The 26,311-nt window shown below is 36.3% G+C and overlaps 1 protein-coding gene across 2 annotated transcripts in view; it reads right to left on the reverse strand.

Annotated features, from left to right (window-relative positions):
* Positions 1-26,311, reverse strand: part of cdh4 (cadherin 4, type 1, R-cadherin (retinal)) — a gene marked incomplete at its 5' end in the record, with an annotated part of 231,956 nt that overhangs the window by 190,524 nt on the left and 15,121 nt on the right. The window lies entirely within an intron of this gene.

Consider the following 26,311-nt stretch of genomic DNA (forward strand, 5'->3'; position numbering starts at 1 on the left):
CAGGTCAAAGATGATAAGGACTTTTCAAGCATCAAATAATACAATTTTAACACAGGACACATTCTAATGTACAGCTTTAAAATCTGTTTATTTTATTTTTCTGAACAAAAAAAAATTACAATTGTCATACATTTTTACTATGATTTAAAGACACCCACAAAATGTCATTCAGTGTAAGTGTAGTTCAAATAACAAAAATCCTGTCTGACATTAAAATGCAATACAGTTTATTATGCTCGATTTTTCTTTTATATATTTTAATAAATCAGTATATGAGTATGTTGTTTAATTTTTACATACATTTATCTGTTACACTGAATGACGATGGAACATTATTTCACCCGTATTTTGACATATTACTTATACAAAAGTTTAAAAAAGAAACATTAAAGTAGACATGTTACTTGCGATTAATATGCTTTTATGTATATACATATTTAATAAATACATAATATTTATATATATAAAACCACTAATCTTTAACCCTACATACAAACACATTTATATACATTTTTGTATTTTTAGGAATTTATTTTATTTAAACACACGCACACACTTTTTATTTATATTTAATTTAGCTAAATGTAAATGTATACCAATTAAATAAATATACATTTTATAATTGTGTGTTTTTTTATCTATTTATTTATATAAAAATTTGTACTGTGTGCACACAATTTCTTTATATTTAACTTAAATGTATCTTAATTTTTATACCAAATAAATAAATGTACAATTTACAAGTATGTGTGTATAATATATTACACACACACACAAACACATACATACACATATATACATACATACATATATACATATATATATATATATATATGTATAGAACTGGATAAAAGGTCAGCAAAAAAGACATCGGTTAATAAACTGGGATTAGATACATTTGTGTTGTTTAACATATTTAATTATTGCAGGTTTGCGTCATATTCTGAGTTTGCATTTCACCGTTTTAGTTCATTTTGATGAATACTAAATCTGTTTTTTGCGAGTGGGATAAATTAATGCACATTCACATTTAGTCTAGAACTACAGTAACAGCATGTTCACAGCGCACTGTCAGTCAATAAATGGGAAAAAATTAACTGCCGTTTTTTGAATAACGCAGATATTTTCTTGTTAATTAAAAAGTAATGTGTTACTTTACTAGTTACTTGAAAAAAGTAATATTATTACGTAGCTCCCGTTACTTGTAATGTGTTACCCCCAACACTGTTTCTAATGTACCATAAGACTCCCAAAAAACAAACAAAAAAAGAACCCAAGCAAACAGACATCTTCTACAACAACTATAAAGCACTGAACCACACGAGAGTATGACTTTCTTCTATGAAACACAAAAGAAGATGTTGCCTTTTTTCATAAAATGAAAGTCAAAGGGGCTTTGTTTTGGATTTTCATTGTATGGACAAAATATCTTCTTTTATGTTCCACAGAAAAAAGAAAGTCATGTTTTAAACAGAACTTTCATTTCTGGATGAACTGTCCCTTTAAGTGACCATCCAATGCACTCATAATGAACCATCAAAAACATAGCAATAAAAGCAAAAACAGCTGATACTGCATACTTAATACCCTAATTTGTGTAGGATGTGAGTGTATACACAGTTTATATAACCAGCCTGATCTGTATTACAAACAGTATGACCCCCAATACAAACAGTTCCCTTTGTAAACGGCACTCAATCTCCCACTGATCATGTATAAAAAAAAAAGAAACAGCTACAAAGATTTGCAGAATTCTGTTCCTAGAGAGTCTCTTTCAACCGTATCTTCCCATAGGCACTGATTTTAAACAAAGAGCTTTGTTAGGTCGGGCAAATTGTGTGCCCACGCACACACATATACACCACCCCCTCCCTGTTTCCCAGGTACCCTCTCACCACCTATAGCCTTAAAACCCGCAAGACAATCTCATCCTCAAGATCAAAGGGAGGTTTCTCTCATAACATTTTCTTCTCAGGGCCTCCAAAAACAACAGCGCTCTTCAGCTACTTCTCATTCAGGCTCACCAGTAATAAAACACTGACACTCTTCTCCCATGACCAGGGGCAGAACTAGTGGCACAGTAGTGGTCAGCCTACTTGAAATTGAAATAGAAATCTTTTGTACCATTATACATTTCTTTACTCAATCAATGTAATGCATTTTTGCTGAATAAAGTATAATTATATAATCTCACTGACCCCACACGTTTGAATGGTAGGGTACATGCTCCAAAATATTGACTAAATTCTTTTTTAGCAACAAGTGGAGGAGTCAAGCTGTGCTGCCTGATGCAACACGGCTATCGAAAAAGAAGGGCTACTGGGTAGGACTGAATAGTAGATTGGCATGTTGTGGAATAGAGAGATAGTGGAACAGTTGGATATACACTGCATGATTAAAACTAATCACTATGGAAAGAATTCAGTCAGCGTCAAAACTTTCAAAAATTAATGTGTCAATTCACATTCAATATGCAGATAATATCATCTATGCATACACAAACATACACATTAAGTTTATGATTCTTGATTTATTGATTTTAGGAAATTAATAATTTTATCCCGCACATTAAATTGACCAAACGTGAAAGTAAAGATATTTATGATGTTACAAAAAAAGTTCAAATAAATGCTTTTGAAATGTTTATTCATCAAAGAAACATAAAAATAAGATATTTAATAAAAAATAAATAATAAGAAATGCTTTTTGAGCACAAGATCACCATACAGAATGATTTCTGAAGGAACATGTGACACTGAAGACTGGAGTAATGACTGCTGAAAATTCAGCTTTTCCATCACAGGAATAAATTACAGTTTAAATTGTAACAGTACTTCACAATACTGTTGTTTTACTGTATTTTTGATCAAATAAATGCAGCCTTGGTTTTTTTTTCAAATATATATATATATATACCCAAACTTTTGAACATTACTTTAGGTCATTTTGTCATTTAATTCACAAATAATTTGTTCTCCAATTAAACATGCCAATTTTTTCAATGATGCAAATAGCTGGATTTAAGTGTTTAAATATAGCCCAAACCCTGTCCTAGTTCTTTAGTAGCTTGTATAATGGTTTACATTACACATTTTTTATGTAACCAGCTGATCACGCCACACACACTCTCGTGATCCTGTCCCTTCAGCATCTGTGACACCATATCAAACACACGTTGAGCTCTCCATCCTCTCACAAGACAGACCTTAGTCCTCCACTATTCTGTTTTTGACTCCATTCATCTTTCCACAATAGAGACCTGCTTAGTTACTTTCCATTCCCATTCTTTCTTCCTCAGTGTCAAGCACATACAAATATTGCATTTTTGTCAGTGAATATCGACTGCACCTCATGCAAGGCCATTAGCATTTTTCACACACTGTTTTCATAAGATTGGTGTTCAGCAACAGTCATTCCTCATGAGTCAAATGAATGACCAAGAAACATTCAAAGATGGGCGAAAAAAATCCCAGACGAATGTAAAAGCAGAATGAGATAAATTATCCTCATCATGTTCTCTCATTTTAAATTAAACTTTCTCCACAGTGCTGTGGAAACCACGGTCATTTAAAATCCATTACCAAAGAGAGATGGGGATGTGGCCACCATTATACCAACATTAATTGCACCATGTGGCCATTACTCTTCTAACCTTTAACCTTTAAAATGTCTGTTGAAGCCAAGTGACGTAAAGCCATTTGGGTCAAAAATTAACTTTCGGCGATGGCCATTCGCGCCCATTATTTCCTTCAACTTCAGAGCGGCCTTCGCCATCTTGCCGTATCAAGTTTTTTTTTTAAGTTCAGGGACACAGACAGGTCAAAGCAGACAGTAATAGTAGCCAGCATAAGGTCGCTGTTAATAAAATATCTCCTCTCTCTCATTTACTCTCCCTCTCAGTTTAGATCTAATTTACTCCATTCGACACATGCTGCTGAGTCGACTGAACTCACTCTCTGCCTATTCCTTCTCTCCTCACTTCTCTTGGCCCAGTTCGCCGCCACACAAACACACACACACACAAACACACACATACACACCAAAATATCGAATTAAGGTGTCGCCATGCATCACAGACCACTTTGAGAGGCAGACCCGCACACACAAACACACACCGCCACACTTCATCAGATGACCAGAGCTCTGTGAAGGGCGACCGAAGAAGAAAGAGATGGAGAAGTCGATTTAAGTCCACACAGGCTTTGCTTTGGGTGAAGAAGTGTGAAATATTAAATAAATGAGCATGATACTGGGCCGGTGATAAACAAATACACCATAATTACACACCAACAGTGTGCAACGATTAAGTGAAACACATTTCAGAGGGGTGCTTTGGTAATGGGGGACACAGAAATATTTATGACAGCAGTGACACGTCTAGCACAGTCTCCTGACTATATCTACTATATAGCAAATTAGGCTATTTACTGGGTTACTGGTTTAAGTGCTTCATTTGCAGTGAAAATAAACCATGTAGACCTAATCACAATTGTGGTATCATAGTATCAGATGATAAATTATGGTATTATGATATTGAATAGAAAACAAATACTTTAATAATTGTATTTACACCATGTACTTGAAAGAATACCATGGTATTGACTTTATACATACCTAAAAACAAGGTAAAACCACAATTGAGATGTAAAAACTACATTTTCTTGCTGGTGGGCTGTCTGAATGATAAGATGTTAGTTTTAATTAAGTCATGTAAAGTATTTAGGTTGCAGAAAAGAATTCAAATACATTTAAAATTATAATTCAGTTCCTAAATTTGAATTAAGAAAACTATGTAAATTAAATGAAATTAATTATTGTAGCCCAGTTTCTGATAACAGTGTAATCAGTCTTTAGCAATTAATGTTGATTTTAAGATACTGAAAAAAAAAAAGAAAAATGTCTGTAATGGGCAGTCCACTGGAGGCGAGTTTAAGAACCCAAGTGCAATTCATTTACAAAAGGTGATCCAAAATACAAACATAATCTGAACAGAGACTTGACTTGGTATGAACAGACTTGGCTTGGCTTGGCTTGGCTTGGCTTGGCTTGAACAGACTTGAACAGAACAGACTTGAACAGAACAGACTCACCAACAGCGGGTTACAACATCAATACACGACGAGAGACTATGGCAACATGATGGCTACTTATAGCAAACAATACAGGTCACATGACAAGAACCAACCAATGAGAGACAGGACACATGATTAAGACTACCAATCAGAACATGACAACATGACACAATAAACCAGAGAACCAATAGCATGAATACATGAGGGCAAGGAAAGCATGACACAAACAGGGACCATGACTAAACTCCAAAATAAGAGACATGAAAACATGAACATCAAACAAAACCCAAAACCCCACGTTACAATGTCAAGGCATGTCAAAACATCTCCAGGGCCCCAAAACCCCATCAGACGCCAGAGGGTTAACCTGACTAACTATTAATAAGCAGCAAATTAGGAGTTTGAGGCAAAACTTGTAGTTAATGATTTGTTAATAGTGAGAATTGGACCTTAAAATAAGTATTTTATTTTATAGGGATGCCCGGGTAAGACATGTATAGCTTAATATAATGTAAATGATGTGTCTTATTTAAATATGTACTAGAAAACCCATGAAAATGTATGTTATTTAAAACAAATCTACATTGTTTTTGGACTATGGGGGCGCCATTATTTTATGTTCACAGTGCATTCAGTGTCGATGACATTAAATAGTTGCACTCGGTGAGCTACTGGTGCTTTTTACCGCAACACAATTCATAATACACAACTCAGAAAATAAAATAAAATACTCGTACGATACCACATTGTGTGGCTTTGTTTGTAATTTTCAGTCGAAGGGCAACAAGAGAAGCAATGTAAGACTTCACTGCTTTCCTAGCGATAAGAGGAGAAAAGATTGGGAAGATGCCTGTGGACGAATAAAGACCCGAAAAGACCCTATTCCTAAAGACCCGATTCTTTTTTTTCTCTCCACTTTAGCCCTTTGAGTCTTTTAGTAGACCACAGCTACTGAAAGAGCTTACAAACGGCTGAGGTAAGGAATGCAAAATGCCATATGTGTTATTAATTGGGCTTTACATCCTAACAAACATGCCGACGCTAATCATGAGACATGGCCGCTAGAGGAGTTTCTCAGCATGGATTTCCCTCGATGGTTTTCCCTCGGGAAAAATCCATGGTACAGCATTTGGTTTAAACCTATACTTATCTACATCGCCACCTGTAAGCTTTCAGTAGCTGTGGTCTTCATATAAGTATTTTATTCTCCGAGTTGTCTATTCCGAGTTGTGCTGTAGTAAAAATAGCATCAGGTAGCGCTAGTAGCTCACCGAGTGCAACCATTTTACGTCATCAGAATAATGGCGCCCCCCATAGTTCAAAATATGTATAAAACAATGTGATTTTTTTAAATAACATAAATGTTTGATGGGTTTTCTACTGCATATTTCAGTAAGAGACATAATTTACGTTATAGTAAACCATACAAGTCTTAATACCCAGGGATCCCTTTAAAGCATTTATTTTAATATATGCTTTGATGAATAGCTTGTATCCTAGCCCATCCTTGTACCATATTTTTCGCTGCACTCTTGCCGTAATTTTGAGCTGTGATATTGTGTGTATCTAGAACCAGAGCCCCTCTCTAGGGTCTACATTCCTCCATTTTCACCCACTTTTCAGGTTCCTCCATCATGCTTTCTGTTAGCTCAAGGCTCGGGCCTTGCTGACAGCGCTGGGACTCTTGGAAAGGAAGGGGACTGAGATTCTCATAATTGATTTGGGACCCATTCCCCTGTATAAGTGTTTGCACTTTTTTGTTCGAACATTATGCCCCTGTTTTGTTGAACGGGATTTTGAAAAAAGGCTAAATTAGACCCACTGGCTAATCCAGCCTTGCCAAGTTCATGGAGAGAATGGGAGACACATTCAAGAGGGGCTTAGCACAGATACTATCTTTGTGCCGCTGTTGACAATGTGAGAATGGCTTTATGTCTGAATCTCGAGAAGCTAAACCGTTGGCAACCTTTGGATAAGTGTGCCGTTTACACTCAAGGGCAGCGTTGAGAAAACAGCTCGCACCCAGACAGACGCCACTTTTGCTGTGAGCTGTATTTTATGTGGGTCTGCATTAAAATTCAGTTCATTGAGTTAATAATGTCCCCAGTGATTACCAAACTGTCAGCTTTTTGCTAAAATTAGTAATGGGTCCCACTGGGAATAGATCCTCCGGTACTGTGAGGAGGTACCTCGCTCAGGAGCGGGTGCGAAACTGAGGGAAACATATGCTCTGTGTCATCATTCTAACAACAGGCAGCACCTGTTTGACAAGTACAGGGGGAAAAAAGTTCAGTTGCCAAAAATTCCTCGTCTGAGAATTTTATAGCAAAATCCGGGATGTTAATAACCCACCCTGCTGAAAAGCATATGTTTTGGTTGCGATGGGATTCTAGTGTTCCCACCAAGCTTTTTAAACCAACTTAACCACCAAGACTTCAACTAGAATCATCAGAAAGACAATGCTGGTCATTTCTACTAGACACACCACCACCGAACTAGCACTAGCTAGTTTTCAAAAAATAAATAATGGAACTATTATTTAATTTTTGTCATTAGTGCCTTCTTAATTGATTGTTTATAATCCTACTTAATTTGTTAGTTTTTATTATTAATTTGTTTCTTTTTGCTGTTTGTTGTTGTATTCTTTTTTATTAAATTTTAAATAATATTTCATTAATTCTTATTAAATACTACTTTATTACAGTTCTGACCACAGTGAGGTAAGTGCATAAAATACTAAACAACAACAGCAAAAATAAAAGGAAAAAGCATCAGCAACCATGTAGAATTAGAAAACAGTCAATTAAGGGGACAATAATAACAAATAAAATGAAATGAAGTGATTAAATGTTTTTTACCAGTTATACACAACTGCTAAAATTATTTAATTCAAATAATATAGTCTATACAGAATCTGACTGTTTCATTCTAGTAAAATAAAATAACTTTTTAAATTTTCAGCATACGTGCACAAACATATCACTATTGTCTATAATGATATAGATCATTAAATTTGTGTGGAGTAAAAAAGGAAAAACCATGGTTAAAAAAAAAAAGAAAGCTGCAAATTTCAGCAGATGGAAAAAGGGACAACAGCAACAAATGTCACAGACTTCCATAATCATACTTTAAAGGACAAAATAAACTTTTTAAGCCTGGTGGTTATCACTGAGACATCACTGTCATATTTAATTCAAGCTGCAAGAGACAAATGTTTTTGAAAACTTACAATGGTGTGCGTGATTTCAGACTTTTGTGGTGGTTGAAAAGCTCAGCCAGATGGTAGCAGGAAGTCCTAAATGCCTTCCCTAAGTGAGTAACGCTCTGCTGAATACCAATTTCTCCAGGGAGGAGGTAGATTGAAGGCCTCCTGTTTTTTTTTTTTAAGGGGACTACAGGGGAAGGCCATTGTGCGTGTGTTCTATTTGCAGGACTATAGTTGAACTCTACGCATTCATTAAGACTCAGTGAAAGGGACCCATGACACTGGAATTCCATTCATTCAGACCCTGACATGGCCAAGTTGATGAAAAGTGATGGAGCCTCTCCAGTGAATAGCACAGAGAAAACGGCACAACTCAAACCCAATTAAAGAGCAATGATTGCAATTCTCAGTTATGAGGCCATTTTGTTCCTAGCTCATGTAGAGTAATAGAGAATCCAGACATACCAGTAGTGCTCACACCTTCTGGAAAGATGGAAAAAGAAAGGATGGAGAGGAAGAAAGAAATGTAGACATCGTCCAGGTGCCTAGAATATCCAGTATGTAGCATTCAATTGATGATAGCGTGGGATCTATTTTCTGAACACCTACAGCTGTTAAGCCACTTTGGTTAAATACTAACATTGACCTATACCAGTGACAATCCACTTTGTCAGCCACTATTGTTCTAAAGCAGCAGTGCCCAATCCTGCTCCTGGAGATCTACCTTCCTGCAGAGTTTAGTTCCAACCCTGTTCAAACTCACCTGTCTGTAATTATCAAGTGCTCCTTCAGATCCTAATTAGTTGGTTCAGTTGTGTTTGATCAGGGTTGGAGCTGAAGTCTGCAGGAAAGTAGATCTCCAGGAACAGGGTTGGGCACCACTTTTCTAAAGTATTTCCCCCCTTAAAATCACAAACTAAACCAACCATCAATGAAATGAAAAAGAAAAAAGTACAGGTCTTTTATGATGGAATGATCTACAATCCCATGAAGAACTTCATCTGACAATTAAAAACTGCAATATAAAAATAAATGCTATTGACGTTTTATTATTGTAAATGATTATAAGTCTAAAAATAATATTTTAATTTTAATTACAACTTCATTTTAATACAAAATGTTAATTTATTAAATATATAAATTTGGCTATTTTATGTTTTATGTATTTATTTATTATTTTTATAAAGTTCAACCATACCGAATTATGGCTTCCACAGAAGGATATACCTTGGATTAAGAACATTAATATCTATACGTCAAGGCAAAGGCTTGCTTATGTTGTTGCACAAGTTTTTTTTGTTTTGTTTTTTAGATTTAAAATGTATTAACTACTATCAATTAATTACTATTATATTACATTTGTGACCTGAAAAAATACAGTGGGGAAAGTGAAGAAATATGAAATATAGAAGAAAACAAAAAGAAGAACCTACCGTGTCGGTGCTATATGTATGACCATTGTGCTCACGTGTTTTGCAGCGTCTCGCACGTGAGTGGCACGTTTTAAACTTTTACAGGCAGTGATGTTAGTTCCAAAACAGAGGACCAATCAGAAGACCCCAGAGGCGGGGCAAGCATTTGTTTACAGTAGCAGGTTGAGATAACACAACGGAGTAGGCGCTTTTTTTAAACCATTCCTGAGCGCTATGTCTCGCAGTTTTAGATATTTTAGACACAAAGACATGTTCTGTGTAATATAGGGTGAAAGGACAAGATCAATAAGATTGTGCCATGCTCGTTCTCTTAATCAGCAGTGTTCTATTTGCATATTCATTATTTAAAACATTTGTTTAGTTATTATTTTCTACTTTTCACATTGCATTATTCAAGTTATTTTCTTTCTTTTTTTTTAGGAAACTTGCTTTTTACAATAAAACTGAAATGTGACTTTTTAATAAGACTTCTTCATTTCAAGCAAACTTTGATTAGAAAAAAAAATCCCACATTCAATAGTGGAGTATTTTTTAAACTAAAACCCCTTTAATGAACTATGAGGGCAAAAAAAATCATAATAAAAGAATAATACAATTAAAATAATCGCAATCGAGGTAAAGTGTTCAGTTAATCGAGGTTTTGATTTTAGGTCAAATCACCCAGCCCTATATTCAGTTAAGAAGATAATAACAAACAAATATTTTTTTTTGCAATATACTGCTAAATGAGTTGAATAAAATAAAATAAATGATTTTACTTACAGAATCTGACTGTTTCTTTCTATTACTACACAATTACTTTACTGCACTGAACTAAAATCCAGCAAATACATTTTAAGTCTATTCACGGAACTCCTTTAATTCAAAGCATAATCTACAAAATATGTGAAATGTATGGAAGCACATGATTTCTTCTGAGGGGCACGTTAATATTTATGAATGCCCGGGGTTCTGGGGACTTGACATATTTTTTTCCTCCACGGTCTAAGCAGCAGTAGCACCTGAGGGCCTTGCTATTTTCTATAGCTATTTTCCACATGGACAGCTTTAACCTGAAATAGCTAGCCATTGAAAACATAAGAACATGAAGTCCTGATATGACTGGCCACCCAGCCATCCATGTCTCAGACTAAGAATGACCAGCACTGATCTAAATGAGCATGAACAATGAGTTATCAAACTGGACATTGATGGATTGAATGATTTAACTGGACAAAACACTGGTTCTAATCAGTTTGTTCACTCACTGTTAAATAGGATTTAGCCACTCACTTAAAAAAGACAATGCTTGTTTCACAAGATTACGTTAATGTTGGCACGTGCACATACTGTATAGTGAGTCTTCTTTATTCTATTAAAAGTGTGCATGTGCATGTTTTAATGGGATAGTTTATGCAAATATAAAAATGTGGTCTTGTTGTTCCAAACACAAGTGCTGTTATATTTTCACAAAAAGGATATTTTTAAACCTTGATGCAGCAGTTTTATTTATTCATTTATATTGTTCTGGTGTTTCTCTTGTCACTATGAACTGTCAGTGTATGGAGAGTGTATCCATGATGAGTGAGGGAAAAAAATATGAGGAGTAAACAATTCGTTTTGCCAATATTATGTTATTCTTGGCCTTTCTGAGCGTATGTTTGATTTTGCAAGTGTGCCAGTCCATATTCTCCCACAGTTGTGTATGTGTGCGTAGTACAGCCCCTTTAGCCTCCTTGAAGCTAATACAAGCCAAGTGAACCAATCTAAGATCTATCACCAGAGGACAGTGTGATAAACGGCTCTGTCAGGCCGCCATGGCCTTGACTTGCAGAGCGAAAACATCACACCTCACTCTGCACCTCAAAACCCCTCCATGTTTTTCCTGACCATTTTCTCCACATAGAAAACCTTTTGGCAACAATGCTTTTGAGTGGTGAAAGCACTCATTTGTGACATGAATTTGTTTCATAAGCTGAACATTTTGTTCTGTTTTTGTCCTGGTTTTTAGAATTATAGTTTAAATATTTTACAGCACACACACTAAAAACCATCGCAAAATGTTTGCAAAGAAACATCTCCTCATTAAGAGAGACATTAAGAGTGCTCAGAATTAGCCCTAAAAGCACTTCACAGAGTAATTGTCTCTAAAGAAATGGGTGTATTTAAACCCTGATGTTCCTTTTGTTGACCGAACATTTTACCAAATGAACCAAATGCGACATTGCCGAAAGCACAGTGGCAGTAGCTAATGAAATCTCATAGAGTTAATGAAGTTTCATCACATACAGTCTGTGAAATTACAGATATTTTTGTTTGTCAGGCACATATTTGGCCCTTGCTTGGGTGTTGGGTGGACATTTGGACACTGTGTAGCTTTGTATGTTCAACATTTAATTAGGCCTATAGGTCTATCACATTTGTAACTTAACACACATGAATAGAAACTCTAACACTAGACACAAAGGTTTGGCGATTGATAAATGTGGATGTAAATATAAACAGAAGGATAAACACAGACAGACAAAGAGACAGTCACCCAGAGGCAAAAAAATAGCACCCTTCATTCTTCGTCATCTTCCGCACTGTACTAAAAATGACTCAAGACCCCATGACAGGGTCTGTTAGACAATGTCTGTTAGCTTCAAGGTCATCTATATACTAGCGTACTCCTAAAAATGACAAAAATAACATTTAGCAGATTGCACATTTAAAATTTACACTCTTTCTTGGACAAAATATACTGCTGCCTCCCTGACTAGCAATAGCAAGTGGTCCATAATACCTAGAGACAGCTTTCTCTTAGCACTGCTATTCATCTTAAAGGCAGTAACTTGGCTAACCCTGCCCCAACTTCCTATCTCAACAGAAAATATATCAAAATAGGCAAAAAATGCCTTTGTCAAGTTGTTTAATGGGGTCTGTGAAGGTTGACTTGCATAATCTCCTTCTGCATATCACTCAATTACAACCAAATATGAAATTCGCTATGAAACCATCAGTCAATTTGTCCCTCAATGTATTATGGGTCGTGCATATAAACCGGTCTGAGACATTTGGCAGACTCATGACAGAGTTTCCAAACACCCCTTTGATTCAGACTGTGTTAAGTAAATGAATATAAAATTGAATTATTTGTCAGGTATATGTTTAAGGTCAGTTCGATTTTTTAAGAAGTCTCTTATGCTTAACAAGAATGCAATTATTTGTTCAAAAATACAATAAAACTGCATTATTGTGGAATAATATTACAATTTTAAATAAATGTTTGCTATTTTAATATATTTTACAATGTAATTTATTCCTGTGATGGCAAAGCTGAAAGCTGAATTTTCAGCAGTCACTTGATTTTTGTGGAGACTGAGATATATATTTTTTTCTTTAGGATTTTTTGATAAATAAAAAAGTTTATCAGAAAAGCATTTTCTTTTGTAATCTTTTGTAACATTATAAATGACTGTCAATACTGATCAATTTAATGCTTCCTCGCTGAATAAAAGTTAATTTATTTCATAAAAACCTTAACGAGCCATTTGAATATAATATAATATAATATAATATAATATATGAAAGCGGAGTCTGAATCTTAACTACAGATTGTGATTTAAAGTAAAAGAGAATTTACACAGACAAAACAGAAATACTAATAAAACAATCATTAACAAAACTACATGGTAGTGCGAACAAACAAACAAACAAATAGGAACATTAACACAGAATCCTCAGACTTTATTAGACTACTGTCTGAACCAATAAATCAAATAAACAGAACAAAACTAGTTCTTGAGATGAGGCTCATAAATAACAAATCAGTGTTTCGCTTGGTTGCATGTTCACACAATCGAAATAAGTTTTGGCATGGAGGCGTTCAAACATGAGCTGCCCCAAAAGACACTGTAATCACAATATCAAAAGACACATTATATTAAATTCAAATCTTGCCCTCCACCACAGTCCCCAACTGTGGGCACTTTTGGTTCACAACACACTGCTTATCAAAGAGCTCTGATAATATTTGACAGCTATGGTAAACAACATGAGCATTTGGGTGAACCAACACTTTAATAGCATCTTATTTGCTTTTATATGGATTTGATGTGCAAAATAAGGTTTCTATATCTTAAAACATATTTCTAATGGTTTGGGACCTGCTTAATTATCGAATCACCCCTAAAAGGTGGTGGATCCACACTAAACTTCAGCTAAATAGGTTAGAGTGAATCCTAGGATTTGTTATCAGGTTGGACAGATGGATTCTGACACCTGTAGTCCCTGTTTCTGTTTGAAAATCACGACTGGCCTCCCAGGGCCCAGCTTCTTTCTGCTCTCTTCTGTCAGCTGTCACTGAGGCAGAGACCCCTCGGGCCATCAACATCACTGTGACAAGGGTTACTGTTGGGGACACACGAATAACTCCTGGGACCTGGGCGCTGGCTCACAGCTTTGCTTGTAAACAAAAGTCAAAGGTCAAAGGTCACTGATACTGATGCTTTAGAAGAACACATAAATACAGAAGATCTACAAATAGTGGTTTGTAATTTAACCCTATAGTCTACTGTATCATATTTTGATGGAACAAGAAGAAAACAATGGTGATGATCCTGTTGTACACATACGTGCCTTCTGTCATCTGATTTCTTAAAGGGATAGTTCACCCAAAAATAAAAATTCTGCCATCATTTACATCATTTATATTTTGAAGAGTGCGGGTAACCAAACAACTGCTGGTCCCCAATGCCTTATGTAGTATAAAACAAAACAAAACCAAAAAAAAAAAACAGTGGAAGACCAGAATGGAGACCTGAAACGGTTTGGTTTTGGTTAACTAAATGTAAGAGTAATTTTTGTATATTTCTCATTTGCTAAAATGTAATATTTTTATGATCAAAACTCTGCAGCAATGCAGGGCAATACAGTAATGACTGAGAGATCAAATGCCTGATGTATCATATTTAATACATTTTAACAAGTGACCACATATATTTTATGTAAGTAGTCTGCTATAATTTTATAAATGCAATATGTCATTGATTTTATATGTTGACTTAAGTTTCAATAAACTGCATATATAGATTTTTTCTGACTATTATTTATTACTTCATATGTCAGGCTTCACAGGATTAAGTCGCTTTGAAGCATGCACTACACAGCAAATCAGCTGTTCTCCATCAATTGCACACAAACATCCTTGTTTAATAAAATTCTGCTTACAGACTGCTTTCTGCAGGCGGTAATAGCGCAACAGTTATTGCGGAGTTTTTGCAAACAAGGCGTAGTCTTTAACAAGCCTTATTTACATAGAAACAAGTCTTGTTTTTGCATTTAGTGGCTGATTAAATTGTACTGCTAGTGATTAGAGAATGACGCAATTTGTTTTTTTTTTTGCTGAAATACCACATTTGTTTAGTGAATTCACCCTTAAAGCTCATATATATTGCTTATGGAACCTATAACAGATCTTTTAACTGTAATATACTGAGAAATTGTACAGCAAACTATGCTCAATTCCACTTGAGCAACTTTGTTTTATCAGCATAAACCACAAATCCAGATGGTAGAAAATCCCATTTTCAGCCAGAAAGGTGCCAAGAAGAATGAAAAGATGGCAGCTGCGAACAACCAAACCAGCAGCCACATCTCATGTTCGTAATTAGAGAAAAAAAACAATTATTCTCTCTCACACAAAGACACGAGACAGCTGCATAATCCCGAGGGCACACACTATGGTGCTCTTTAAATAGGTGATTTGCTCATGATTCTTGAGTCAACATCCATGTCTATGCATAGTTAAGCATGTTACGTTGCTGCCAAGGGGGTGTAAGGAAATATGGGATTGTGGGTAACCAAGCTACATTTGATCTGATGTCAACAGTGCTGGGCAACTACTCCAAAAATACAGCAAGTTAAGCCACTAAATAGTCTACAGATACAAATTTAATGGAGCTACCGAGTCGTACTACAAGCTACATGAAATATAGTAAAAATAAAATATTGCAAACAGTCAGCTTTGACCTAATCAATGTTTAAACATTGCTTAAAGAAGTACAACAGAACAAAAACTATTGCCAGCTGCTATATAAAATGATAACTAGCTATAACTACAAACATTAACACTTTTTCATCCTGGACTTTTGTTGTCTGTAACATTCTTCTGCTTGTTAAAGTTGGTTGAATTCTGATTGGAAGTCCATGTTTTTCTATCATTTATCAGCTGGAAAACTACAGTTGTGAAAATGTTTCCAAAGATATCAGTTTTTTTATCATTATAGTTGTAGTGTGGATTTTGGTAAACATCAAAAACAGCTCCGATCATGTGGTTTCAGACATAGTTCGATATAGAATGTGCTGTTTATAGTAAACCATACTTTCACCCAAACTGAATAATTAAATCGAGTTGAAATGGACAAATCTGTACTACAGTTTTGATTTTTAATTTTCTTTTCTGACATCAACTCTTGTTAAAAAAAAAAAACACTAGACATGCTTATTCTGTTCATTTTTATCACTTTTTGTGTGAAATCAAATTTCTTTTGTCCAACAAAAGTGTGTTGTTAATTGAGCGTGAGCAGCATCAAAATTCGACTCTGCACCGAAACCATCGCTTTTGTGTTGCTCACATGTTTCTCCTGTGAATGCACTCATTTGTTAACATGCACGACATGCTGCTCGTGCTTGCTGTGTGAAACCGGCCTTAGTGTTTTGATATTCTTTTGGGTTGCAAATGTAGCTCTACTACAAGCTGCACATGCACGATGCAGAACTTAATAAAGAGCTTCTTCATCTTCTAGGATGCATTTGCAGATTTAGTTTCAACTGACTGTAAGTAAATATCCAGCTCCTCCAGCACTCATTTTGTTCACTGCATTCTGTAATATCCAGTTACAGTTGTATGAACAGAGACTGTATTTCAAACTAATCATCTCGCAAGCTGTTGATACAGACTGAATCACAAACCAACATGGGCCGTTTTGCTAACCCGTCCAACCTCATTATTGTGAAGAAATGAGTGCCTCATTCACAAATTCATCTAAAAATGTCAACACTACCCTGTTACCTGTTATCATCAATACATTTATCTAATGTGAAATGTAGATAAACTAACAGCTTCACAGTCTGCAACACAAAACTGGACGTCGAATCATCTCAGTCTTCTCAAAAATATACAGGCAATTTTGTTCTAAAACAATAAAGAGACTACATAGTGATAAATATATAGTATTGCAATTAAAACAAGCAGTTCAATAAACAATAAGTGAATACTGATTGTTGGCATGTTGTGAGAATATGTCTAAGAGGAACATGTACTGAATGAATCAGCATTTTGAACAAACTGGCTGAGTGAATGACTTATTTATAAACATGAATCAGTTAAATTACTGATTATTGATTCACTAATAATTTATCTACACCTACTGATGATGTAGCCTAAACTGCAGAAAAAAAAAAAGAAAATCACAGAAAACATTTTCCTCTTCATATATAAAAAGAGAAATGTGTGGGGTTGGTTAAGGATGTCTAAACTGGATCTAAAATCCTGTAAAAAGGTAACAGTAGAAATACAAAAATCCAGAAGCCACAGGATCAGGAAGTAGCCTAATTCTTACCCTTTTGATCTCACCAGTGATGGTGCTTCCTTCAACGTCATTATACGTTCAGATGATATCACCTTCTAAGCTCAGTAACAAAGAGAGTGTCTTTGAATGGATGATTGCTCATATGTTTTGTGTTTTTTGTGCACTTTTCCATCCATTGACTATGTGTGTTTATGTATTTTCTAAGCCGTGCAGCTTCAAAGCAATAAAGTGAACCTTCAGTTTTGTAACTCTGTGGGTGTCAGCTGGGGAAATCCTGGTATTTTCCTGATGTTTGGAGAGAACATACATACATCTGTGTATCTTTGTGTATTGTGTTGAGTTTGTGTATGTGTCTATGGAGGAGCTCGTAGAGGGGCTTTTTTAAACAGGTGCTGCTTAAAAGAAATATTTTGGGTTCAGTACAAATTAAGCCCAATCAACACATTTATGGTCCACATAATTATACAAGTATTAATTTTGTCACCCCACTTTTTCTTAAAAATAAAAAAGCTGTCTTACAGTGAATCACTGTAACAATCCATAAAATATATGCATGTTAACATGATTTTAGTGTGAATAAAATTGCTTTTATTCTATTTGATTAAATAATACACAAGTTTGAACTACAAATGTATATATGCAAGCATTTAAAAGTGAACTGTTTTTAAAATTACATTTATGCTGACCAATGCTGCATTTGTCTAATCCAAAAAATCAAATACTTTTAAATTAATAATTGAAAATAAATGTTTTCTATTTTAATATATTTGAAAATGTAATTTATTCCTGTGATGGCAATATCATATTTTTAGCAGGCATTACTCCAGTCTTCAGAAATCATTATATTCTGATTTGGTGCTCAAGAAACATTTTTTGTTGTTATTAATGTGGAAAAGACTTGTGCTGCTCAATATTTTTGAGGAACTCTGATACTTTATTCCCTCTCGGATTTCTTTAATGAATAACATTATACAAATATTTACTGCTACTCTTGGTCGATTTAATGAATCCTTGCTGAATAAAAGAATAACTTAATAATAAAAAAGCTTACTGACCCCAAACGTTTGAACAGCAGTGTATGTGTTTTTGTAAGTTTCATATATTTTTTTAAATTCTTACATAGTTTAACTTGAATTGAACCCAACATATTCATTTAACATCATTCATAAAATCATATATACTGTACACAAAGAGATACAAACAGCACCACACCAGCAGTAAAGCCATCTGCGGTCTGCTGGATCCAACATTACAGCCAAAACCACAGGTATAATATTTAATGACTCTATTAATGTTAATGGTGTGGTAGAACCTCAAAAGATTCAAAATCCCTTAAACTGTCAGAGGCATGGCCCCTAGCAACATATTTCTGTGTCTACTAACCTGTCTCAGTAATCAAAGGAAAAATAAATTAATTAATAAAATATTAAAAGAAAATTCCCCTGGATTGTGCAGATTTCAAAAGCAATGTCTGGATTGTCTGAATACTTCACAGCATTGCTGCAATAATAACACTATATACATGACCATGGTGATAATTCGTTTTTTACAGCTCCAATGTCATTTACAGTGTCAAGCATACTTGTAGAATCAAAACTAAATGACAAGAACATTACCCATCCCAGCACTCTGACTCAAGGCTTACCGAGTGGCCTTCAGACATCCATTTACCTTTCATCAATAGATTCATTTGATAAGTTAAAGCCATTCGGAAACATGTTTCTGACTCATGTTTCAGTTCTTGAGTGTGTCTCACTCATACTGGAAAGTGAAGCTGCGGGCCCTTTGATCGCCCCCTGGTGGCTGGCTGCAGTACAGGTCATAAACCCCGCCCTCTCCATGTAAACGAATGGGACTTGAGTCATAACAAAAAAATTAATTACACTTCCAATACAATTTTCCAAAATATGATTTTGGTCATTTAAGGTAGTTGTTATCACGCATGTTCAATTGTTCATTTTGTGGTAAGTTTGATTTTAGCTAGTAATTTGATGCTAAAGAAACGAGGCGTGTCGTTATGGTTGATTGGGTCTGTGGGAGTTTGGGCGGGAGTTTGATTCTGTGGCTCCACCTCACGACTCTACTGCGCAGACTCGGGCTCCAAACTAATCTCTACTGCGCAGACTTGGGCTCCAAATGACGTCATTTACTCACGATGGCAGCGGCCATACTGAGATGTTTTGGCTTCACTTTTCTATAGTGGAAGGAAGCGGAGACGCGTCGTCCATATTTTTTACAGTCTATGGCCCGTACACCTGAAGCGCGTGCACTAAAAAACCTGTCTAACAGCGCCTGATTACTCAGCTAAGTTATCTTTTGAGCTAATATGGTCAAAACACACAAGATTTACATGTAGACTTGTTGGTTATGTCTAAAATGAAAGTAAACAGTTGAGAGAAACGAACGCGCCAATCGCGCACCTGTGTATTAGATGCGTGCAGCTCTTAAAGGGACAGAATTAAACATGCAGCCGACTGCTATTAAAGGGATAGTTCACCCAAAAATGTAATTTCTGACATTTATTTACTCACTCACGTTGTCCCAAACCTGCATTAATTTCTTTCTAGTGCTGAACACAAAAGAAGAACGTGGATAACCAAACAGTTGCTGGTCCACATTGACTCTGATAGTATTCAGGTTTTTTAAACCTCATTCAGGTTTAAAACTAATTTTGAGTGAGTAAATGATGGTATAAATATAAAACACAGAATTGACAGACAGATGGCAGAATTTGTATTATTTAATGTTAAAACAAAACGCAAAGAAAAAAAAACTCATTACTCTTGACTGAAAAAAATACAGTTGTTTTAATAGGAAGCAATCTATATTGTGTTTTATTTTTATATTTGTTCATTCAGTTTCTTGAATGCTCCTGCTCAATATGCCTATTGTACCTGAAAATAAAGCACTGTTTGTTTTATTTGTATATTATGTGTATTTGTAATGTGTATCTTTGTTCTTATTTGTTAATAACAAATATAAAATAATGATAAAGATTTTTATCTTCGCCCACTTTGGCCTAAATATCCACCATTCTTTTTAATAGTTTTGCCATATCGCCCAGTTCTTGGTATAGACTTGAAGTGCTTAATTAAACCTCTCTAGCATTGCCATTACACGTAAGCGGCAAAGCAAAATGTTACAGGGTAGTTTAAAATCCAGACTGTACAAGCACAAGTGCTGCGATGACACAGTGAGTGAGGCAAAAATGGATTTATTTGCACTATTTAGTGAATTATCACATCAAGCAGAATGGCCATAGGATATTATGGACTTTTCATTCACATTCAGGTCTCATTCCTCACCTCCAAATTATCTGTTGTAAACAGCATTCATGATTTGAATAAATAAATAAACCAAATATCAGCCGAGGGTCTGGTGATGTTTACTTTTTTTCATATGAAACTGCTGCATTTGGTGATAATGAATGTTGTACACACTTGCAGAATTCAAAATTAAGCCACTGGTAGCCAGGGATGAGATTTGAATAGTCCTTTTGCAAACATAATTTTTACCCACCAATGGCCAAGCTCTTTATCAGCACAAAAGTGCTGAAGCCTGTGCCACCGTAGGTCTTTTTAGTTACAGACCACAACAGTTCAGTGAACATTAAGAACTTGTTATAGGCCTGTGGAAAATGTATGTCTGAAGAGGACAATTTAGAGTCCGAGCACTTGCAGAAGATATTTTTTCATAATCATATTTGCATTCCTGGCCGACGTACAGGGAACTTCAGCAAGTTTTGGGAATTTGGGAAGACACAGACCTTGAATCCTCGATCCCAACCCCCCCTTTTTCTGCTTCTGTGGTCTCACTTGGCTTCTCCACCTCTCGACATGCGTTTCCTTGTCCTTCAGCATTTTTAATTTTCAGTAGGTTTGTGTTTGTGCGAATGCATGTATAAATAAAACTTCAAAGATTCTTTAGAAGAGCCGATCAATGCTGTAAGTGAGTGACCATGTTGACCTGGCAGCACAGTGGAAATTTATATTGATTTTTCCTCGCCTTACTCCAGTCCCCAAAGCAGCTCCAGGATTCTAGAAACGTCTACAAGTTTGAGCTGATATTCATAATTTACAAGAGATGCCTCTCCGTTATGGACAATATAAATGACTTAATAACAAAAGAAATCAATGAAAGGACGGATGCAGATATGGATAGTTCAGTCTGTTCCAGACTGTCAGTGTAGACGACGGCTTTGAAAAAACGATAGTCAAATACTTGGGATTTATATTACGAAATCCACAATATTTCTATTAATATCATTCTCTTCCTCATAGTCTGATTTATTAATATGCCAATTCACTGGCCTGGAAAGCTTATTTCATAATTGTGCAGAACTTGTTTTCAAAAAGTGTGCCTCAAAGAAAACTTCAAGGAATAGTTCAAGGAATGTAACCTCATGCCATTACACACCCATATGACTTTGATATTTTCTATGGCGCACAAAAAGTACATTGTCAAACGATATTGTGTCTACACATAATAAATGAGAATCAGGATCAAAATTATTCCTTTAGGCTCAAAAACAGACATACAGATGAAAACATTTTTCAGTGAATAATGGCTTAACTTGGGTATCGCCAGTTTTGTTGTTGCTAACTAAAACTAAAATGAGTAGTTTTTGTTCATTTAAATGAAGCTGAAATAAAATATAAATGTTAGATGAAAAACTAACTTAACTTAAACTTAAAAGAAAATAAGAAATGTTGACTTGGAAACTGTCAAAAATAAAATAAGGATAAGTTCAAGTAAAAGTACTAAGGGGGGGGTCTGCAGGTGATTTACGAACAATTTGCACATTAAAGAACACAGATGCAGCCAGATCATTTCCATAATGACCAACACAGTCTACCAAGAGCAGCGCAAATTACCGCCTGCTTTAAAACATGCTTTTTTGGACGTTAAATAATGGCACAAATACCAGTAATTTGACGTGCGCAAACGTTAGAAACTCCTACAAATGCATATTCAGTAAGGTCAGGCACAAAATTAACTGTGTCCATGCCTTTTCAATGCTAATTCTTCAATGTGTGTCTTTATTAAATCCTGACAGTAGTATATTTTGACGGTTTAAGTTGGAGCAAGCTGTTAGTAAATCTGACCCTAAAATTAAAACTGACCTACCATTAAGTTAAGCTAAATAACACAACTACTAAAACTTAAATTAAAATTAATATGAAAACTAATAATATACAAACCTTTTTACCAAATGTAAAAGAGCAGCCAAGACTTCAAAAAGTCACCAAAAGAAAGTCAAACAGATCGGGAAAAAGAAAATGACAGTATTTAATTTCTGGATGAACTGTCTCTTTCAACGGAACATCATATTTGCGATATCATCTACAATGACACAAGGTTTCATAAAGATCAGGAAAACAGAGCCGAGAGATTAATCCTCCATTCCAAACACCTAATTCTCCTCTCTTCTCTCTCTGTCCCTCTCTCTTCCAACTCCTTAATGAGTCAAGAGATTGACAGCTGGATTACTGGGCCAGTTTGTAATCCTTTAATTTCTCAATTTAAAATAATCACTCATTGAATGAAGGGATGCTTCCACTTCCTGTGGCCCTTGTCAATCAAGTCAAAATACTGCAAACAGCAAACGTAACCCCAAAGACACAATCAAATGACAAACTGACAGGCTGGAGAAGTGGCTGTGTGCCTGTTTTTGTGGGCGATTCAAATTCAAGACGTCAGCTAAAAATATTCTCACCAACACCTTTTCTGTTTGTCCGTGTGTATTTATCTCTGAGTCCTGCATTTATAGAAGCAAACAGACTAAATGCATGTCCAACAGTCCCTGACCACAGCCCTCTCAACAGAATCTCTTTAAGACAGCCCGAAGACTTGAAGTGAAGCTGTCTGCAAGCCTCAAAATGGAAAAGAGAGAGAGAGGCGCATAGATAAGGATAAACTAAGGCTGCATTTTATGAATACAATTAGCATTTCTCACCTCTTTCTTCACATGCCCCCCCCCAACCCTTCTGCAATCTCAAACAGCGGAAAGAGGCTCTACATCTCACCTCTTTCCTATTACCTTCTTCAACTCGGTTTAGATTGGTGCCAAACCTCGAGAATCTCTGGGCTGAAACATGTTCGTGTTCCCGGTGGCGCTTTAGTATTTGCTCCTTAAAATAAACCCACCGTGTCAAAGGAAGAAGTAATTAAAACAGAACCTAAGGGCACGATGAGGAATTAAAGACACCGCTAGGTCAGAGTCATGAAACACCGAGAACACACATGCATATGTATGTATATAGAAAAAGTGAGAGAGTTTGTTTAACATGTAGTTTAATATTCCTGCTGTGTATAAACATGTATTTTTTTATACATATATACCATAAGACAAATACTCTTAAAGTATCATTACATAAACATAAAATTGTGTTGTTTATTCACCTGAAGTTTTGTTTAAAACATGCATGGTCTTTTTTTTTCAAGGTAACTGTGCTGTTCTATATGAACATTCTGCATTTATTTGATATAAAAGTTGTAGTAAAGTGACCCCTTTTGTTCAAAGTTGGGTATTGCATATAATTTTGTTAATGTCCTTATATGATGACATCACAAACGTGAGCCCTGCAGCAAAGAAGAGCATGCGGTCATGGCTACTATTGCTCCTTTATTTAAGTTGTTTTGAAGGCACTTTCGGTATGTAGATGTTGCTACATTATAACTCCTATGCATATTTAATTGTTATATCTTATATCCCAGATGTAAATTTAGTTTTCTTTGTTTCATGAATGCACAATCTGTTTCTGTTATAGTTGATACTAACTATACTCAATGTAAAAGCCTTTGTTGTGCTTATGCAAACATGTAATCGACGCTGTACATTTAGGATTCTGTATTTTGTATTTTTACAGTTTTACGTTATTCCTTGGGCAGCAGTAAACCTTGGAAACAATTCCTGTGTCTGTTGTCTTTGGGAGGCGTTATCTGACTGCATACTCAAGCAAGGCGTTTGAGATAAAGGGCAGAACAGTAAAACGAAACTCTTCAGTGACCAACTTCTAGTTTCTAACTCCACGGCGGGGAGCAAGCTAGCCCATAAGGTGATCTTCCTCCTACGATGTCTAAGTCTGGATCACGGAGGCAAGCATCGAATGCATCATGTTCGTCACGGCGCTCATCGGCCGTAACCACAGCTGCTGCAATGGCTAGAGCAGAGGCCGAAGCGGCTAAAGCGGAAATAGCATTTGCTAAGAAAGAAAGTGAAATTAAAATACAACAAGCACAGCTTGAGGCATCACTAGAGACTTTAAGGCTGCAAAAAAGAGCTGCAGCCATACAAGCGAAGGCAGAGGCTTTAGAAACCGCTGCAGAGCAAGAGAGTAGGGGGAATTCGAGCATAATAGACCTACCTATAGAAGATACAACAGAACGCACACAGGCTTACTTATCGGAACAAGCGGATAGTGCTGTAGATTCACAAATGCCAGTGCTGGATGGGCCGTTTTATGATAACGGAGGCATAACCGTTTCAGAACTGCAACAACCACAAACTACTGAATCCTACATGCAGCTTGATGGTCAGCGTGGTTTTTATGCCATACCACTCAAATCTCAGCCTGTCAATGCAGAGTGTGTGCAGTACCCTACCATTTCGCAAGCCAAGGATGTACAGTTGCCATGCCCGGCTCAGCATGAGTCATACTTCAGGTCACCTAGAGATGGGCATCATCCACGATCTGCACCATTTCCAGACAGTGAGGAAAGGAGTGGAGACAGAAGGGTGCCGTTCGACTATTATCAGACTCTGTCAGCAACACCTTTACAAGCTGGACAGTATCAAGGTAATCTGTATGCAAATAATCAAATGTCCGATGTCGTCAAGTTTATCGCAAGACGTGAATTAGTGTCTACCGGTCTTACGCAGTTTAACGATCATCCAGAGACTTTCAGAGCGTGGAGGGTATCCTTCATAAATGCCACTAAAGACCTTAATCTCTCACCTAGCGAGGAGATGGACTTGCTAGTGAAATGGTTGGGGTGTGAGTCAGCTGAGCATGCAAAACGGATCAGAGCTGTGCACATTAACCATCCGTTACAAGGGCTCAGGCTGATTTGGGACAGACTTTATGAAACATATGGCTCGCCGGAAATGGTAGAAAGTGCTCTATTCGCTAAATTGGAGAGCTTTCCAAAAATAGCAAACAGAGACAGCCACAGACTGCGCGAGCTGGGAGATTTGCTCATGGAGATCCAAGCAGCTAAGCAGGATGGTGATCTAATGGGTCTTTCCTATCTAGACACACCACGTGGAGTAAATCCGATAATTCAGAAATTACCATTCAGCTTACAAGAGAAGTGGCTCACGGTGGGATCTAAGTACAAAGAGGACTGCAGAGTTTCCTTTCCACCCTTCAAGTTTTTAGTAGACTTTGTGTGTCAGCAAGCTAAAATGCGCAACGATCCAAGTTTCTTTCTCACAGCTGTACAGGAAGAAACTCGCAAACCAAACAGACAGTTAAACAAATCTGTTTTTCCCAGAGCTGTCATCACACACAAGACACAGGTCTCCTCTGAGAATTCATCAGCTGCTAGCGAACTCAAAAATAAGGTAAATCCGGCAAAACAGTGCTTTCTACACAACAAGCCTCACCCTCTGTTCAGATGTAGAGGATTCAGGATGAAATCTATGGAAGAGAGAAAGTCATTGCTCAAACAACAAGGCATATGCTTTAAATGTTGCAGCTCCATATTCCACATGGCAAAGAACTGTGATCAGGATGTAAAGTGTTCAGAATGTGGCAGCGTTACCCACATGGCTGCACTCCATCCAGGCCCAGCACCATGGACGAAAGAACCACTATTCCCGACATCAGAGGATCACAAAGTGAGTGAGGACGTACCAGTGGAATCTGAGGTTTCCTCAGCTTGTACAGAGGTATGTGGAAACGGCCAACTTCCACGCTCATGCTCCAAGGTATGTCTCGTGAAAGTATTCCCTGAAGGCCACCCAGAAAAGGCAGTCAAAACGTATGTGATACTAGATGATCAAAGCAACAGATCGCTCGCAAGATCCGAATTCTTCGATCTGTT

Source organism: Barbus barbus, assembly GCF_936440315.1.
Source record: "Barbus barbus genome assembly, chromosome: 37".
Taxonomy (NCBI): Eukaryota; Metazoa; Chordata; class Actinopteri; order Cypriniformes; family Cyprinidae; genus Barbus; species Barbus barbus.